The sequence below is a fragment of the Contarinia nasturtii genome, unplaced genomic scaffold (genome assembly GCF_009176525.2).
Source record: "Contarinia nasturtii isolate CC-2019 unplaced genomic scaffold, AAFC_CNas_1.1 Cnas_scaffold_129, whole genome shotgun sequence".
NCBI lineage: Eukaryota > Metazoa > Arthropoda > Insecta > Diptera > Cecidomyiidae > Contarinia > Contarinia nasturtii.
Window position 1 is genome coordinate 11,249,346 of NW_022197486.1, and position 13,604 is coordinate 11,262,949.

Genomic DNA, 13,604 nt, shown 5'->3' on the forward strand with positions numbered 1-13,604 from the left:
GACATGACAAAATGGAAAACGCTCTAAAAAACCCAATCGATCTACTGAGTGGGCCGGCTCAAAAGAGAAAAAGCGACATAAAGATAAATGAAAAAAAAAGAGAATATATATAACGGAAAACCGTTATAAAAAAGTTTTTCCAGTGGCTGTTTTTGGTCGATGTTACAAATTACGTTCATTTGTGTGTGTTGCATCGTTTTTCGATTTGATTTCGAGCTCTAACTTTGCGCTTTTAATTTTATCGATACGGATATGAATCTGGTTATTGTGCACATGCGATCGGAATTGCCTTCAGTGTGTTACGATGTCTTTTTTACTTGCATCGAAACAATCACGAGAGAGAGAAAGAGAGAAAAAAAAGAAACCCCCATCGAGATAACAAAAATAAAGAGGCAAAAAGCACACAAAGCATATAAAACTGAATTGCCTTTATTCGACCGAGAAAAAAAACGAGAAACAAAATACACACACACAAACCGTATTGACAATAGAACCTCGCGAATGAACACGTATTAATGCTGAACAATGGCCGAAAGTACGTTCGATTTCAATAAAACTGCAATTACTATCGATAGTTTGGACTTTTTAATGCGTGCATGCTTATATTACACGAAACCGACCAAACGAACGAAACCGGTATTGCGGAAGTGAGCGAACGAGGTTGAGAGAAAGTGCAGATAACAAAAAAAAAAAAAATGGTGATTTCAAAAAGTTTTGCAGTACTCAAATGGCCGATGATGGCGTGCCAAACCAAATATTACCCCCTCGTTTCGTGTTTATGTCTATATGTATGTATATGTTCATTAATTTTGTAGCGCAAAATTTTCGCTCGTCTGACTGCTGATTGTTGATTTTCAATGGAAACGGAACAAACAAAATGCCCATCGAAATGAAAATGAAATCGATCGAATAATTAAAGAACGAAAGCATTATCATATTGATTTGAGCGTTTTATACCGGAATTATATGCAGTCTCGGACTAGCCTGTTCTTTCGGTTTTTTCTCTCTCTCTCTCTCTCTCTCTCTCTCTATGCGTGTGTATGTGTGTATTTTGCCAAATTTTATTTCCGACCAACAAAATTCAGGCTGTTTGGATTTTGCGGAGAGTTTGAATTGTTCGCCGAGTGAAAATACCATTTCATTTTATGACACATGCAATGCACTGTTTGCCATGCAAACCGACCGGAAAAGCCAATTTTTTTTTGTTCCTCGAAAAACTTATGCAATAAAATCTGTGCGGCTGTTGAAATGTTTGTTTAATTTTATTTTGTTTTTTTGTTCTCGTTTTCCTCGGCCACTTCCTTGTCTCAGCACATTTTCCAATTCATAAAATTAAATTGAAGCCTTGTGCAAGACGACCAAATGGCTGAAAATGTCTAACTCGGCATCTGAAAACGGAAAATCACCACTTCATTTTAAAAGATTTATACAGCTTTTAAAGTTCGTGAACGTAAGAAGAAGAAAAACCAAATGGATTAGCTTTTACTAGAGATATTTTCTCGATATTTTATAGAGCATAATACAAATTAACGACACATTTATATTCTTTTTTCATTATATCAGATGGAAACAAAAACGTCAACTCAGAATGAGTTTGTTGCGCAGTTTGAAGCCATAAATTATGGATCGTCAGGTTAATTTTGTTTGGAAAATTAAAATTGAACTTTCGATAATTGAGCTTCGAAGTGAACGAAAAGAGAGAATGAACATAAGTGCGTCTGTTTTGTCCATTAACAAGTAATTTGACTTGAAATTATAAACTAAAAACTGCTTTTATTAGAATAAAAATTTTCAAATTGAAGAATAAGCCATTTAAAGGCGTGCGACTGAATCCATTTAACCCCTTTTAATACTTAAACTTGAAAAACCGTTGGTCTGAGTGAAAACGGTATGCAAAAAATAAAGAGAAAACGTTGAACATTATTGTGTGATTTATTTATGTTTTGAATTGGACATTCCAAGAAACGACTCATACCAACGATGAACGACAATGAAACACAAAAATGTTCATGTGGATTCATGCTATGCATTGCCATGAATTTTTCTGCAGTTTTTCTCTTCATTTTATGCTCGCCTTGTAGATTAAACAAATGAATTGCGTATTGTCTCCAGTAGAGAAAACAGACGATGAACACGCGTCTAAATGTGCATTTACAAAAATAGAATGGAGCAATTTTTAACGTGATTTCTTATGCGCCAGTTAGTTTGTAATATATCTGTGCGTTTGCATCGAAGTCGCTTTGTTTGCGTCTGCATGTTATTATGATTTTAATTTTATTTTTGTAGTGCACATGAGAGAGATAGAGAAACAGACACTTCGATTTATGAAAACAAGCATGGTATTATAATACAGCAAATATGATCGCAAAGTTGGCGGCAGTCACACAATATCAGCCCGATTTTTATAACAAATGTACTGACGAGAGATGAGTGCTAGAGGGAAAAATTCATGGAAAATATTACTAAAAAGCGTTGGCACGAATGCTTTTCATTCTGCAGTAGCACAAAGCAAGACAGACCGAGAGAAAAATCGAATAAACCTCCGATGTAGAAGCGTAGTAAAAAATAAGATAGATAGAAAGAGGCAGAAATAGAGCAAGAGGCGGGTAGACATAGCGAAACTGGGTGAGAAACAAATGACAGACAGCAAAAATTCCGTCTGCAATTGCACAGATTATTCCGTCGAGAATTTATGATTTGGCTGATAGTTGTGTGTTCATTTTATGAATTGAGTGCATATGATTTGACTATGAAGCGACGAGCATGGTATGTTTTGCCGCATGACGAGCCAGCGAGTAAGCGAGCGTAAGGCAGAGATATAGACAGAGCTTGCTGTTAGAGCCGCCGTTTATTTTATATATTACGATTGTGAATATCCAGTACGCCAAAGTTTAATCCGAAGTAAGCATTTTTCACCGAAATCTCTCTGTGTTTTTCTCCATTCGCTCATGCCGTTTTGTTTTGCCCTTATGCAAATCGTTCGTGTGAGCTTTTCTTTTGTTTCATTCATACATTCACATTTGCCTGTAAATATTATTTCACAATCATCATCATAGATGACACTGAAAAATAATGAGGACACAAATATTCCACCGAATAAATTTTTCGGTGTCGCATTTTTTCTGCGGCTGCATTTTGCTCACTCGACAAGAGTGAAAGAGAGAAAATGAGAAATAAAAAAATGAAGTCATCCAATTCCTGTTACATTTCAACTTCATTTTTGTTGGCATATTTTTTCACTAGTTTTTTTTTCGCGTTCAAGGCATAAACGATATGAATTAAAAGAGATAACATTGTCTGCACTTTGTCTGCTGTGTCGTCGACTTGCGTCGCATGTCTCCAATTTATTTATTTCTTCTTTTTTTTTCTAAAACGCACACCATTTGATTGTTTTGTTATTTTTGTTATTATTGTTGTTGTTGTTTTTTCATTCAGTCGAATGGAAAAGCACGAAATTGTAACAGTCAGCAGCCAAAGGCATTCCATTGTTGGTACTCATAAGTAATGTCACTGATTCAACAACAAGAAAAGCTTATTCATTATTTACACCGATGCAATCAACATTGAAAATCACTCTCTAATTTTTCGAACAGACAGTCAACTCTCATTTCCATCAAATATTTCAAATAAAAAAAAGGAGAAAAAATATATATATGTATTTGAACAAATGTCACATTATTCCATCTCCGATCCAGACACACGATGTCGAACTATACATCGTACAGGTATAACAAAACAATCGAATCTACACGAGTCACATTGCTCACGAGTCATTAGCAACGAGGCCAATTTATTTGATTGAATAAGCTAGCTAACGGTAGATAAGGCAAGACTCAAATTTATGATTGTTTAACGTCGTAGTTTTTGGAAGAGGTAAACGCATACAATGTGAATGGGGGTTGGGTTTTGTGCACATTTTGGAAAAATTGTCTATCAATGGTAAGATGAATGTTAAACCATTTATCTGTCTCTCATCGAAGCAATCAAAATTCAAGCGAGATAATTGCGCTCATAAAGACAAAAAGACAACGCACTTGAACGGCAATGAATGCAAATTGTTGATTTAGTCAATATATTATGTATCTATGTTTGTGTCTATGTCCAATTCGAAACGGACACGAGACGCTCGTCTATCGAACTGAATGATAACAATCGAATTAAGGGGTTTCGCAATGTTTGCAAAATTACCACCATTTGATCATATCACTTGATTCGCACAATTCAGTTATTCTCGATTTTGTATTTATGCATTTTGTGTGCGTGTGTGTATGTGTATGTTTGTATTTGTCATTCAGCTAAAAATTTAGCACAATATTCGAAATTACGTTATATTTGCGAACGAAAACTTTCTGTCATCGGTTAGTTTCAAATTTGGATGTATAGTAGGCAATTTTTCTCAACGTTTGTATAGATAAATTGAATTCGAAGGTTTTCTGATTCTGAATGCAATCGAAAAGTTTGGCATGAACATAGAAATGGAAAAAAGGGAGTAAGAAAACGCAAAACGCTTCGATAAAGTTTTGGATTTGAATTCAAGTTTTTCGTTGAAAGCTAGAAGAATATGTCGTTTGGTTGTTTATTTGAGGGTTTGAATGAATTTCAAGTTGATCAAATTAAAGTATTAAAATAGTTTGCGCTTCGATGAATTTTCCGAGAGTGAATTTTCATTTTTATTGGCGCTTTTGATTTTTATTCCGTTTCTCAATTTCTTTTCGCCACCGAAAAGCCATCTCGAGTAAAATGCACAATGAAGAAAAAAAAGCCAGCAAATACAGCACAATATTGAAAAGAAAATGAAAATAACAACAACTTAATGTGAAGTGCGGAGGAATAAAAATGGGAGAAAGAAAATGTCAAAGAAAAATAAAACGAAACGGCATTGGCTGGAGGGCCCACACACAAAATGCAAATCACCAATTTGCATACAAATTTTTTCACGTTTCGTTTCCATCATTTTTACAGCGACTTGCGTTTTCGCCATCTCTCTCTCTCCGCCTCCTTCCTTTCGCTCGCACAGCTCTGCTCGATATGCGCTTCGGGCACAAATGAAATATACTCATATACAAATTGCAGCACAAATCCCAGACGATCGTGTGCTGTGTTCATATGTTTTTTTTTTAAACGAAATCAAGAAAAAGACCGTGAATGAAATCGACTATGTCACCGATATCCACTCTCATTCGATACGTGTGCATTTTTGTCAACGATGAAAATAACAACGAATATAGTAGTAAAAATGAACGCACACATCAAACGCGCTCGGTATGCTCATTTTTATTTTCGTCCATAGCAATTCAATGGCCAACATACAATAAACATTTCAACTTCATTCGCTCGTCTGCATCGAAAATTATACGATCTTTATAAGGGAAAAATTCCAACATTTCCCTCCCCCCTCTGAATAATTGTAAAAAAAAAATTGACGAAAAGTAAATTGACTTCTACAACACCAAAGCGATAAGAAAAATGCGAACTTTAAGACGAACAAAAATAACGAAAATATCAAAAACAAAATAAATAAAGACAAATTTGTACACGAACACTACATGTGTATTTAGTGCGGACAATTTGCTATGTTGAAGTGCTTGCTGCTCCTCGACACTTGCTTCATCATGACTACCACCACCACCCCAACGGTAACGTTACAATATTACTATATTGGCGTTTCAACTCGATTCTCTGCAATAATTATGAACATGGAACATAAACGACGAATGACGATGAAACGAAAAAAAAAACAATGTAATTTACCATTGTACTTTTATATATACACCATATCCACTAAATATAAGTAGAATTTTTATTGCTCCAACCAAACAAAACTGTTATGCACCAAACCGTATTGCATACGGACGAAGCTAAGATGAAAAGAATGGCAAGAAATTTAGTCGGTAGCAATAAAATGCGAAAAAGCAAGCAACAAATTCAGCCCGATCCAACAATATAAAGAATAACAATATGTGCATGCACATTGTCTTTAACGAGAGAAAGCAAAATATGCGTCGTGATAAAAACCAAATCGAACGCGAAAAGCACATGAAATAAATAAAAGAATGTGACAGCGTGTGGGTGGGAGGAAAGATAAAGAGAAAAGCGAACGTAAAAAAATGGGAAATAAAACAAAGTGAAATTGAGTGTGGGTAAATTATCTGTAGCATGCAACAGAAAATTAAGAAATCAAATTATTTTCACCCTCTTTCTTCCTTGTTAATGCATTCACATTGAGTCAATTGTTGATTGTTGCTTGCAGGCCTCTGATATATATGTATATATAAATACTTTTTTCTTGCTCCCTTTTCACGCTGCTGCTGTTGCATTTTCGCTCGTCATTTGCTCGAGCTTATGAATATCCAACGACAACAACAATAACAGCACATTTTTTGCTCCCCTTGATACCCTCTGATCTCATCAACTTTGTTCGAATAATGTTCGCTGCTAATTCTAATTACCAATTGCAGATTATGACACACACACACACATTGAAATGGAACGCATTTCAAGTTGGGGAAACATTTACGACATGCACTTACCAAAGTACATTATTGCTGTTATTTTTTTCGTTCTTTATTTTCATTCATTATGAGGCACAAAAAGCACAAATAACGGTGCAAATGCATAACTGGAATTTTTAATGCGTCAACCGGAAATTTCATATAGAAAATATGTAGTATTTATTTCGATGGGTTGATTGAGGGCAAGAAAAAACGAAATAATAACGGTAACCGTATGCTCGCCATCAAACACCTTCGAATGAATTGCAAAGAGTTTCAGGTATATTTGGTGGGAGAATTAGCCATTTTTTGTTTGGAATTCAAATTTATATTGTTTCATGTTGGTAACCCAGATTCTCAAATCACATTGGAATTGTACACCACATTGTTGACTGCTCCCACTCAACAGATCCACAAAGTCTTTTTGTTTATTTTGTTACATTGATATCACACGGTTTTCATTTAAAACTTACTCGTCTCATGAAAAGTTTTTTTTTCTCTTTTCATTTCGTGTGCGGTCGCCGTGAAAAGTATATTCGTAAATTTGGCGCAAATTTTCGGACAAAAATCGAATCAGTGCGGTACGTTCATTGTTTGAGTTGAACGATTGTTTCCTTTGGCCGATTGGTTTTTCTGTTGACTTTTACTTTTACGATGGATGTGCTTGTGTGTGTTCAGCTTGTGTCGCAATTTATTGAACGTTAATGCCAAGTGTGACGCTTGGTTTCACGCTTTGTTTGATTTTTGCCGATGTAATCCGATAATTGCACTAATTCCCGGTGTGTTCAACGCCTTCACCCTACACTTTCACAATTACAATACAACGTGACTGTCACTTGGATAACTCTTACCGATCGATTTACACCATTTCCCGTGTGTAGTCACTTTTCAACAACAACAAAAACACATGATATTTTCGTACATTTTTTTTTTGTTGAATTTTAGGAAGAGAGCCGTGTTCCACATTTTCCGTTTGTCTTACACCAAACAGATGGAAAACGTACAATATTTAGGCTGAAAATCTCTGGCCGAAAACCCAAATTCGATTTTCAATCAAAATGTTGAATTTTGTCTAAAACTCAAGTTGAATTATTCTCAATAGCCCATCAAGTCAACACTGTACGAATCAATTCGGTCAACTGAAAGTTGCAAAGTTACAAATAAAGGAAGATGCAATAGTCATGCTAATCCAGATTGAATGAGAAGAAAAAAAAAACTTTTCAAATTATTCAACCGAAACGAAAATCAAACCGGAAATAGATTAAATCACAACCCATTTTATATCGCATAGATAAAAACTGCCTTATTCGTCTTTATACACTCTCTTTTTATCTTTCCTTTTCACTAACTCGTTTTGTGTACGAACGCCGGTGTGAATGTTTTCATTTTGACATAGAAGTCGGTGTGTACTTTACCATCCGAATAATGTGATGACCATCCATTGTTGATGTAATTTCAACTTATTCTGAACCGATTTTCTCCGTACACAATATAGACATTTGTTTCTATAGTGCCAGCATTTACTAAGCTATTTTACGCTTTATCTCAATTCGATCGATCGATTCGTGTACAATCAACCAGATGAAAAATTGGTAAACGGTCAGTGCGTTACAAAAAGGGTTACACACACACAATGCGCATTCATCCCTACCGAATATCATTTTGTCCATCCAAATTTGTATACATTCTCTCTATCAGTCGCTAGTATTCGTTTGTTTTTTTCTTTATCTTCACTGAATTTATCGCATTTGGTTGTCGAAATTCCGTGAAGCTTTAAAGTCGACTTCACTTTTAATAAACTAAAAAAATGCAGCATTGGTTTTGTATTTAGTTCGTCCATCGATTCGTGCGTCTTTGTTAAAATATGTGACAAAACAAGAATTGACAATAAAACTGACTATTTTAAAACAAATTAAATTTAAATTTGACGTTAGACAAATGTCCATGCCATCTATTTTCATTTAAATGTCATTCGAAAACTTGCCCCCAGAAAACTATGTCAAACGATGAATTAATTTTACATGGTTTTGGTGCGGGAGACCCGATGGCGACACACCACATAAATTATGAGAACATCATGATTTTCGAATAAAGCGAAAATACTTTTACAGAAAAGGGTGTTATTGTTGTATTCGATTTTTGTGACACACAACGAATTCACAAAACGATATCAATATCACATTGGCATTCAACGATAAAACTTGTGTATGCTTTGAACGCGTCGTAGTGTTTGTCCATGCACGTTTCACGACGACCACCCCGACGAGGATAATAAAAACTTTTTTGCCCGAAATATCGATTGTTATTAATAGACAGGATAGAAAGTAAAATTTAGTAAGTTTAATATAATCAATCGAATACTGCAAATGCAATTTGTTATGTGTGAATGTATTGAGCGCATGCAGTTTTTGCAAAGTTTTTACTGTGATATACTGAACATATGTTGGTTGCACTGTGTAAAGTTTTCGATAAATACAGAGAGAGTTTTGAATGACATGGAATTTTGAACGGATTATCGAGGCCAAACCATTCTATGGATTTGAAGAAAATCAATTTCAAACATTCTTCTTTTTCCACCGCACAACATATGGAACAGCTCAAACACACTCACACAAAACTTCCAGTTCAGGTTGCGTAACAGCAGCAAGAAATGAACAAAAGCAAACAAAAGAAATTCCAAAATGAGATTAAGATTTAATCAGTGTGCACGTTTTTTGCATTTGGAAGCTCCTCTGGCCCAACAACACAACAATCAATACTCGCATTATCATTCGCTTTCCAAACGATGATAGAGAATTGTGAAGACGATGTATAGCAGCGATGACGGTGATAGTGAATAAAAGAAAGTGGAATAGAAAAAAAACATATTTATATATGGGACAAACAGATTTTTCCCATTTCATTTGTGAATATAATCTGCATTTGATATTTCAGTAATGCGACCGAGTACCATTTGAATAAATAAGAATGTGGTAGCATTGTCACCTGTATAGCTAACACTTTTCATTCGCGTTGCTTGGCAGCGCATTAACGGCGTACGTGTATGCATGTGATTGTTCGGCAAAATTTTAATACGAAAAAAAGAAATCGCATCCACTCTGTCTCTGCTTATCATTCGGTGGATCGAATCTTCGATGGAATTGCAGAAATTATCATTGAAGTTGGCACTTTTCTGCGTACATAAAAGAAACACGTTAAATGGAAAAAACGAAATTGATAATCGAGATGAACATAGAAGCGCAAGATAATCGAAGCTCGCAATGAATAATTTAAATAGAATTTTAAGAGATTGCAGTGAATGCGAACGAACGAAATGTTGATTGAAAACTGTAATGTGTGCCATATACTATATGTGAAAGAGAAAGAATCGCGGAACATTCTCGTATAATGAGAATCCACAGCAAGCACACCACATACATACGCAACGTTTGAAATTCGGAGGGAGTCAAACGTGAAAATATAGATTTTCAGAGAGGTCAAAATGATGGAAATTAATTAGGGGGGGTTAATAAGATTTTTTTTATTCAGAAAGAAACAAAGAAGAACAGCAACGCAGTCATAAACCTGGTCAGGAAATGAATAAGTCGAAACAAACAACTATTGTAATGAATATGCAGAAAAAAAGGCCATTGAAAAGACTAAACAAACATTTGTGGAAGAAATATTTATCATTAATAACATCAGCAGACAATAGAATAATAAATATTTTACACGAAGAAACTCCATTAATAAACAATATTCCATATATTCAACGTTTTCTGTTCAAACTTATAGAGTGCAAAAAGTTTTTACCATACCTTCAGGGGAGAAATCCGGATGTGATGAAGTCTGAAGGGGGAGTCTAAATCAAGAAACCTCCTCTCAACGCACATGAAACCAGAGCAAGTAAACAAAAGCTAAGGTATGGCACACACAAAAAACGAAATCGAACAAAAAAAGCTCGGCATAATGTATAATGGAGTTATGTGACTCCATGGTGGGCATATCAGTGAGAAAGAAAAAAGTCACTGGTAAATGAAATGCATACGATATAGAGTGAAGTTAAATCTCGTTGAGCTATTGCGTTTGTGGTTATTGTTGTTGGTGCTGCTGTTGCTGAAGCGTGATTCAATTGCGTTTGGGTTGGAATTTAGGCCTATGTTCAATGCTGCTTTTTTTCAACATCCATGCCCTCGATTTTTCGACGATCGTTGCTGTGTTAAACAAACATGTCATTTTACGGTAAAATACCGCGGAAATACACACATGCCTGTTTTTGTAGCATTATCCTATCAACGGCAAAACAATTTTCACTTCATTCGCTTTACCGTTTATGTGCGCTTTTCAAAAAGTTTTTAGTCAAGTTTTTTTTGTTGTTGTTCCATATTTTCTACGCCTGGTTGAACAATGTCTTTTGTTAATTTCAATCCATTGCGATTGCAACTATGAACCACCCGCCACTTCTCCAGTTCATGTCGAGTCATCAAGAACGTCAATTCTTTTAGAAACTATATTGATGAAAATGGCTGACTTCTTTGCCGGGTCGGTTTACTGCAGACGTTACGCACACAATTAACATTGGCAGCCGACAAATGAGTTATGTTTGTGTGGTTCGTTGAATGTCTTGTCTCTGGTTTGTGATATTGATGTGGAAATTCATCTAGGAAACTTGTTCCTATACTTTTTCATACGCGATTGATGGTGTTTTTCCACTAATTATTCATTGCGTTTATCGTTTATAATATGTTTGAATATAGAATGCGTGTCGAATGCGAAAAAAAACACCCGCATAAAACTCTTTACTTCGACAAAATGGCTCATTAATTATGAGCAAAGTTTTAGCATCATTCATTTGCTCATCATCATTCGTTTGGCATTGATCTTAATTATCTCATTCGCGATCTTAATATGAAAAAAAAAAACACACATTTTGAAGCTCTGATTCGCCTCCTCGTTTTCCAAACGAACGAATCGAATTTCTTCGCATAAAGTTCGTAAACTTTTGATTGTTCGAGCATAGAGCAAATTTGATTATCATCTTTTATATTGTCATTTCATTTCAATTCGTCCGTATGCAGTTAAATAATTGCATGGAATTCATGAAACTTTGTGAATGAGAATCTAGGGGCAAGACACATGGATTCGAATTCGAATTTTAGTATGCGAAGTGTCAATAAACTTCGATTTAATAATCATTTTCCTTTCAAACTTTCAAAATGGGTTGAAATCAAAGACTTATTGCATTCAAAGAAATCACTGGATTTTCTAAATTTTCATGAGACTCATTGGGGTCTCCCCCCTAGATGTGAACAAAAAACAAAAGTTATTTATCGCATTTTCACCGGATGAAGAAAAAAAACCCTTCAATATGAATTGGAGGTATGTGTAATGAAGGCTCGTTTAAATTGGAATTTTGGGCCATTTCGAAATGAAACCAAGAAACTTTTCTACATGGCATATTCACATCATCGACAATTTCAATTATCTTTTGATCTCTGACTTCCGTATGGTGAATGAACTGCTTTGAGTCACTGAACTTTGAGCTTCATTTATGATGTTTAAAGCGTATTCTCGAAACTTGTAATTGAAATTCCGCAATAACCCCCATCGCGCAAACAAACGAACAACGAACTTAAACGGTAGCGAACAAGCAAAATAAATGATTTCAGGGAATTTACTCAATTTTCAATACCAGTTAATCACATTTTTTTTGTTTAATCGAACGGTTTTTTTTTTGTTCAGCAATAAAGAGATCCAAACAGTCCGAATGCGGCACTTTAAATCGATAAGCTTGTAAATTGATGGGAAAAATCGAACAGATTTCATACCGAATGAAGTAACAGCAACGCTGATAACGGCAGCAATGGCAGCCAGTTGAGTGCCATTATCATTGATAGTAATTGCACTTTATTGATAGCAATTAAACGGGTTTTATAATGAAATCGATACATCATTGTGTATGTGTATGGGCACTTTCACCATCCCTTTTTATATAGTGAAATCAAATGACAAACACTGAATATGTCATGACACTTGCACTCAACACCCAATCTATCTTTTGACCAGTACGAATGGCCGAAAGAGAGATAGAGAGAATGAAGGAAAATGTCCATATTAGAATGAAAGCGTCTCTAAAGAAACCATTTTAAATCACATGAAAAAAGAGGTGGTCGCCCAACAAAAGAAACACAATCAGATTCAAATTGTATCAACTAAAAAAAAAAAAAAAAACAAGATTCGTTTATTTAAATTGAATGGTTCGATTAAACATTGATAAAACAATGCGATTCTTTTTTTTTTAGCTCAATCAAAATGAAATAAAATAAAATCTCTTTGAATTAAAACACAAAAATCTAAATGTGCTATTTCTTTTCTTTTCTTTTCATGTGCTTTCAACCGGATCCTCGCTGCACTTTGGCATGAATGTGAATGTGTTAAATGTTTCCGTTAAAGGACGAGAGATTTATTGAATTGAAGATAGCATCAAACACGAACTAAAAACTATGCACATTTTCCAAATGAACTAGTTGAGAATGAACTCGAAAAATTGAATTATAAAACGATAGATGTATTAGCATCAAAAATATGCAAAATACGAAGTAAAAAGGGTGTGACATATGATATTTTAATTACGTAGCCGCTTTAAAATCTATCTAATTCAAAGTAGAAAATATCATTCGTTGGTGGAGTATAAAAGGAAGAAATAAGAGGGGTAAAAACATAAAGGACTCCGTTCATCGTCATCACATCGGGTTTCAATAGCCGTAACTAACTAAGGGCAACACAGGTAATTTTCCGAATGATTTTAATTTTAAATACAGCAACGCGCTATCAACGTTACTTTTTTCGGATGGATGTATTCAAATTTTTCTTCTCCTGAAAATGCTTATCTCTTGATATTTGAATTTGAACATTTGTCAAGTACTCTTTTTTTGAAGATGGTTTTTATATACATGAAAAAGTGTACGTGTATTTTGACACCAATCACTCCTCTCCTGCCTATGCAGAGATTATGAAAAATTTAATTACTTTCGTCTTAGTTTTTAAAATTGCAGAAGAAGTGGAAAAACCATGTACTTTTAATGAGGCATTAGATAAAATCCCGCGAACCCTTTGACTTTTAGCAAATGGATG

General features: G+C 34.9%; 1 protein-coding gene across 3 annotated transcripts in view; it reads left to right on the top strand.

Moving 5' to 3' along the window:
* Window positions 1-13,604, top strand: part of LOC116345424 (protein slit) — a 312,643-nt gene that overhangs the window by 211,643 nt on the left and 87,396 nt on the right. For all 3 annotated transcript variants that reach the window (XM_031774763.1, XM_031774784.1, XM_031774773.1), the window contains one exon: window positions 12,924-13,257. The gene's annotated coding sequence lies outside the window, so the exon portion shown is untranslated. The remainder of the gene's footprint in view (window positions 1-12,923; window positions 13,258-13,604) is intronic.